The sequence below is a fragment of the Ailuropoda melanoleuca genome, chromosome 3 (genome assembly GCF_002007445.2).
Source record: "Ailuropoda melanoleuca isolate Jingjing chromosome 3, ASM200744v2, whole genome shotgun sequence".
NCBI lineage: Eukaryota > Metazoa > Chordata > Mammalia > Carnivora > Ursidae > Ailuropoda > Ailuropoda melanoleuca.
The window spans coordinates 35,665,009-35,672,079 of NC_048220.1; the positions used below are offsets into that span (position 1 = coordinate 35,665,009).

Here is a 7,071-nt window from a genome sequence, read left to right on the forward strand (position 1 = left end):
AAGCATTAGTTTGTTAAGTGCCTACTAAGTACCAGATGCTTTATTTATAAAGATTTTCATCTATTCCTAACAAATCTATTATGTAGACCATATTCTCTCCATTATGCAAGTAAAGAAATTGAAGCTCAGCAGGACTAAATAACCAATTGTGTGAACCAAATCAAGAATATATAGCAAAGCAGAATTCTGAAATCAAGTTTACCAGGCTCCACATCCCCAACTCCACCATACTTGGTAACAGTTATTTGGAAAACAAGGGTATGAAGTAATCCATTGTTCTCAGCAAAGACGGTTCTTCGAGAGGAGTTCAACTATTCCTATACAGTACCATTGATATAAAAATGGTATTCCTAGGGGTGCCTGGCTGGCTCAGTCGATAGAGAATGCGACTCTTGATCTCAGGGTCATGAGTTTAATATACCATGTTAGATGTGAACAACACACATACACTTGGGAATTTATTTTTAAAAATAAAGTTATTCCTGTATCTGGCAAGATGATTCTTCCTCCATCTGGCATATCATAGGCAACTATGACAACCTATTATTTTAGGCTATTAGTGTGTCAGCTGATAGCCCTAAATGATCTCCTCCCATTCTCAGAAATGATTCTGCTGGCCTGTGCTTAGAATCTTCTCTACTGTACTCTCCTTTCTCAGTCCAACATTTTATTTTTTTTTTAAGTTTTTTTTTTTAATTTGTCAGAGAAAGAGAGGAAGAGAGAGCACAAGCAGGGGGGAGAGGGAGAGGCAGACTCCCCGCTGAGCACGGAGCCCGATGTGAGGCTCAATCCCAGGCCCCTGGGATCATGACCTGAGCCAAAGGCAGACACTTAACCTACCCAGCCACCTATGCTCTATCTCCTTTCACTGAAATATCAGTCTGACCAAATTATGTTTTGCTTTGGCTTTTCAAGGTAGCACAAGTTCCCATTTCTCACAGTATGACTGATACAGGAATAACAAACTACTTGCAAGATTTCATGAGCCACTTGGGTCACTGATAAAATTGTGTACCTAAGTATGGCAAAAGAGAAAACTCAAGCAGGGGGCCTGTATTACTTTGTATTACTTTGTATCAGGACCCATCACTACTTCCTAAACCTAAACCTTCCTAAACCCTTTTCAGCTTTTTCCTACTTTCTGCTGACAACATTCACCCCATTCTAGGCCAGACTAGACTTATAATTTATCACCTATGGGTCTGTTCCAGTTGCTCAAAACACCCCCTTGTATACTATGTGCCCTCTCTTCCTACTGTGAGTCCACTGGTGTCAACTGCTGTAATATATTCTGCAGCAACTGACTCTTCTTAATAAGCAAGGTTTGTTACCACTATGATGCTGAGATACATGCAGGCAGATATTATACTCATTATAAATTACACATGAATAAATGTGTAGCCCATGAGATCCTGCCCATGTGATCACTGACAATAGCAGAAGCAAGACCAGAATTTGACTTCCAAGCCAACTGCTTTCACTACTAGATCATACTTTGAACTATTTAAATAGTTACATAGAGAAACTGCACTCACTGGAAAACCTCCATGACCTCAAATCCTAAGCAAGGGGGAAAGTCCATGCAAAAACATCTCCATAAAGGTAATTTACTTGTTATTACATTTGGTTCATAATTAGGCTATCTTCAATGGCAGCACTTAGAATCTCACTCATATTGTAGTACATAAAGTTAGTATTAATGTAGATATCCAACACTAGCTATAAAGTTGAATATTACCCATAACCTGCCTAACAAGTTTTGATAACATCACAATTTAAAAAACATTTTCGCCAACTCGACCACTGGGTCAGAAACAATAAATATTTGGAAAGGAGCCCATTTAAAATTCCTTTCTCTTATCCATGCCATTAAAAAAAAAAAAAGTAAAATAAAAGTCACTTGCTTCTGTTACATTGCATAACTATGTTATGCTATGTTATGTTAGGTATATTTTCCAAATCGAATTGGGATGTCGCTTGAAAAATTATGTTCTTTAATAATAGTTTCAAAGTTAATATTATAGAAGTATGACTCTTAATTACATTTAGTTATACATTTAACAAACTGCCTTTATGCAGAAGGCTATCAACTAAAATTGGGCTATCCCAGAACACTGCAGATGGGTGTGGCCATTATATACATCTGCTTCTTAAACTCTATAGAAAGAAGAAAGGATAAATTCTTACTGATCAAAAGAAGTTATGATGAAAACAGGTTATGTTTAGCTCTTTCAACGTGAACTACAAGTTAGCTCTTGACCAGTTTATATTTGAGACATAAAACCTTCATGTTTTAGGAACTGAGAACTAAGAGAAGTTACCACTAGCCAGACCATGCCATTACTAGCTCACACACCTATTTCTATTTTACTACTCTCTCTCCAACCATAAACATTCATTTGGGTACCTTGCGTATGAGCTGTGGGAATACTGTTCACCTAGAAGTAAAATCAGAAGATCTTACTGAGGTATCTGATCCCAGAAAGAAATAGGTTAAAAGTAATTGAAACATTTCCCAAAATGATCTGGGCACTAAAAAATGAAATACCAACCAGATTAAAAGTAATTGAAACATTTCCCAAAATGATCTGGGCACTAAAAAATGAAATACCAACCAGATTCCTATCTCAATGCTCTTTAAGCCAAAACTAGAACTACACTAAATAATGTTGTTAAAAAAAAAAAAAAAGTCACTACCATGTGACATCAAATTTGAATAACAGACTGGGTCAGTAGTATCAAATTGGCTTATTAATTTAATATGGTAACAACAGCACAGGCCAGGACTATGCTAAACACTTCACCTCGCTAAACACTCCATATACATTGCCTCAGACATTATCTCATCTAATTTCACAGCAATGTGAAGAATGCACTATTAGCATCTTTTTCTTCATTAGATGATGAAACTCAGAATTGAAGTGACCTGCCCAACATCATAGAGTTAGTAATAAATGGAGCTAAAACTCAAACCCTGGAAAAGGGGTTGACTCAAATACATTGCCTATACATTCATGTTGCAAATATTTAAATGTCTACCACGTGCCACACACTTTCTAAGCACCCACCTCCTGTGTCTTCACCCAGTAATACAGATGGGGCCTGAACTGTCTGCAGGATTTACAAAATTTAGCACTAGCCAAAAGTAATGCTCCCAAATACGTTATCTCTGCTGGAAAGTAAAAGCAATCATTTCAGGAGAAATCATTTTGAAATATAGACTTCACGAACATACCTGCCGATCTCCAGTTACAAGGCTCTATGTACCTCTCCAGGATGGAGAGCCTGTCTCACTCACTCTTAGTAACTTCAAAGCTAGAACCTATCAGGCACTCAACTTACCATACAGTATTGTCACTGTTTCTTATGAGTCTGTCTTCCACAGTAAGCAAGGGCTATTTGAGATCCATGGCTTTTGTTTTATTTTTCTACCCATTTTTGTATTCCATGCTATGACATAAAATGAAGCTAAAACCTTAGAGTTTTGTGATGACTGCATGAGTTTACGTAAGACATTTTCCAAAGGCTCATTCAGGCATTCAGTGAATAATAGTTTTCTTCGCTTTTCCTCATCTACCCTAGAGCACCTAAGCAGCCAACCCATCTCTCTTAGTGCTGACGCAAATGTACCAAAAGGCAAGGTAGAACCTGGCTTAACAAGCTGCCAATTAACTCAAGAGCTCATCCAGTACACATTTCCTATATGTCATTTTCCTAGGCACCGCACCCTGAAAAAGACTCAGGAAACATATCCAAGCAATGACAACTGAGAACTAAACCATGAGATTCTAACTGTACCTGCTGGAATGAGTTACCAAAGGTGACTCTGAACTCTGTAACACATGACTCACATGCAATACAGTGAAGGACAAAGGTCTTCCTTTCCTGTATAGAAATGCCCATGACAATGCTATCTGGAAAAAAAGAAAAAATCTGTGGGTATTTTACCAAACAGGGCAAATTAGTTACATCTTCCAGTATTATATACTCTTCTGGCAAACTCTTAGTTGTAATTAGGAGTTTGAGTAAGAAAAATTAAATTGCCTTTGGACAGCAGGCACATGCTCAAAACACCGTTAAGTAGAAATAGACTCTGAAGTCCTATCATATCGAATTCAGATAGTCATAAAACAATTAGGCTACCTAAAAATAATTATTGTTTTGGGAGTCAACTAATCCCCTAACCTCTCCTTCCTCAACCTCTCCATTTATTAGCACCTTTCCTAAATCTGGACCAGTGAATCCACATTCAAAACTTTTAATCCTTAAAAATGCATTTCCCAGTTCCTGACTATACCGCTTCATAGCTAGGTTCCATTTGGAGAGCTTCCCAATTATTCTAGGTCTCAGTTCTATCAACTACAGAATGGACATGACCAAGCTACCCTCCCTGATCAAGTTGTTAAGAGACTTTACAGGCCACACAGGGCCTAGTAAGCACTAAACAACTGTCAATTATTATTACCAATTTTGACATTTAGAAATAAGTTTCAAAATTCACTATTGCGAATACCATGGATGCATACTGTATTCCAGTCATACTGTTACAAATGTTACAATTCCTGTTACAAAATGCTCTTTGCTGTTTGGCCCTCAACACCTGCTCTTCCCTAAACCTGGAATCAACTTCCTCCAGTTCCTCCACCGCCGGTTCAAATATCCCCTCCTCAGAGAAGCCTTCCTCGAGACTGCCACCCTCCACCATCTCACTCTCTTCTAACCTTGTTTTAATTCTTTTGTGGCATTTACAAACATCTGTAATGGTCTTAAAGATTAAAGACATTATCTTGTTCACAATGATATTTATAGCTCCTAACATTGTATTAAACACATAATGGGTGTTCCCATAAATAAAGATAATGCAAAGTCAAATATTTAAAAAACCTAGCATTCTTCTCACACACACAAACCAAAAACACAATTTCAGATTAAGATACATCGAAATAAACATCTGGTTGAAAAAAAAAAAAAAAAAAAACAAGAGTAAGAGGGAAAAGAGGGTATGGAGAAGTGAGTAAAAGGGAGTATAGGGTATGGAGAAGTATTACACAACAGTTTTTTCTTTGCTGTCTACTTACTTGCAGAGAATTCAAATAATAGAATTTACAAAAAGGATGTACAATTAAGGTCGTTCAAAAATGTTTTTAAAATGAAGTTCATTTTTTATGTGAGCAGTGACCATTCCACGGCCTGGGCACTAAAAATAGTGAAGGTGACACACAGTATAACTAACTCCATTTTCTTGGTTAAGCTGAAATTAGGGATTATGAATGTATAGTTTTTCCATTTGTTTAATTACTTTCTAACACAGACCTACACAGACCAATTACCACCACTGCTGGGATTACCACTACTTGGAGATCGTATACGTGGTTTTTACACATGCCTGATACAACACTACTATTTCAAGATGCTCTATAAGCTTCAAAGACATTCCATGAGTATTTATGGGAAACGTTTCAAAGTTTGTGTTTTTGTCCCTAACACAAAACTAGTTGATATTATTTCTAATAAAATTATGTTATAGCTGGTAGGATTAGAGAGGATTAATTTTACTTGACAAACATATCATGCACATTAAGTGCAAGGCACTGCTCTAAGCTCTTTAACTATTGACTCACTTAAGCCTCGCAACAACCATATAAAGTAGGTACTTTTATTAGGAAAAGAGGCACAAAGAAGGAAACTGCCCAAGGTCACACAGCTAGTAAAGAGAGGAAGTGAAATGTGACCTAAGCAATTTAGATCAAGAGTCCATCACTAGACTAGTCCAGCACTACCTATTATTTTAAAGAAAAACTACAGTTTATAAAGAACAAGTCATTCCCAATTTTAGACTAGTTTCAGAAAAAAACAAAAACAAAAAAACCAACAACTCTGTTTAAGCCACCTGGGTTTTAAACCTAGACAGCAAGAAAGTTGAAGGTAAGATGGAAAGCAGGAGAAGAGAAGAGAAGAGAAGGGGAAAAAATCATAAAAATGAAAAATAAATAAATAAGAAGGATGGAAGAAGAAAGCTACTTGTAACCACTGTTCATACTCTCTGAATGGTGAGTGCTTTGTAAACAGAGTAAGAGAGACAAAACAGTGTCCATATAATCCCTAACTAGCTTATCACACAGATTGTATATTTCTACCCCAAGTGTTGAATTAAGTCACCTAAATTAGGAGGAAGTGGACAATTAACATTCCAAATACCTTTCTATAAAATGGTAGCTACATTTTAACTGGATTGCTTAAAATCTGAGAGTTTAGTGACTTTCTTCCAACTTCTTTTAGTAGGGTAAACAATAACAATTTATACTTCAATTTCTTATCCACAAGAATCTGAATAATTCCCCAAGCTGAGCAGATAGGAAACTGGTAGAGCTCAGCCAAAAATGACTAAACAAGAAAAAGATTAATCAAGATCCACAGCATGCCCATGAGTTTCCAAAAGGATGTAACTCAAAGTGAATACAAAGGAAGAATTTACATTTCATAAAATCTATAGAGAACATTCTCTAAACGTTTCCATACTTTATTCCAAGCAAGGTAAGTTTAAGTTAAAACTCAACTGTATAAAGCCAACTGGAGCCAAACAGTAGCATTTTCTTCCAGGCCTCTGCTTTTATTCAAAACTGGCCACTTAAAGGTAGAAAAAGCCTGCAACAGGACTCCAGTCTAATCCAAGAATATGCCAGCTTAACAAATTTTTGTTCATTTTCTAAGATCCCTTCCCTCTCACTGTGGCTTGGAAAAAAGAGAAAAGTTATATAAAAAAGAGAAACAAACCTGGTAAACTTTCATCAGAACCAAAACAAGATTGCTTGATAAAAGTTAATGGAGGATGAAATGGCTAGCAATCAAGATAAGCATTATGTATTGATTTACTTATTTTTATCTTCAGCATCCAACACAATGCCAAGCACCTAGCAGATATTAAACAAATACATGTTCAATAATGAATGAATGAATGAACGAATAAATGTTAGAAAAAAGGGAAGAATATTTAGAAAAAAAGAGAAGGGCCATATGCACCCCAATGTTCATAGCAGCACTGTCCACAATAGCTAAATCGTGGAAGGAACC

At 36.5% G+C, this 7,071-nt stretch overlaps 1 protein-coding gene across 2 annotated transcripts in view; it reads right to left on the minus strand.

The window, feature by feature from the left end:
- PLPP1 (phospholipid phosphatase 1) overlaps window positions 1-7,071 on the minus strand; it is a 91,342-nt gene that overhangs the window by 78,943 nt on the left and 5,328 nt on the right. The window lies entirely within an intron of this gene.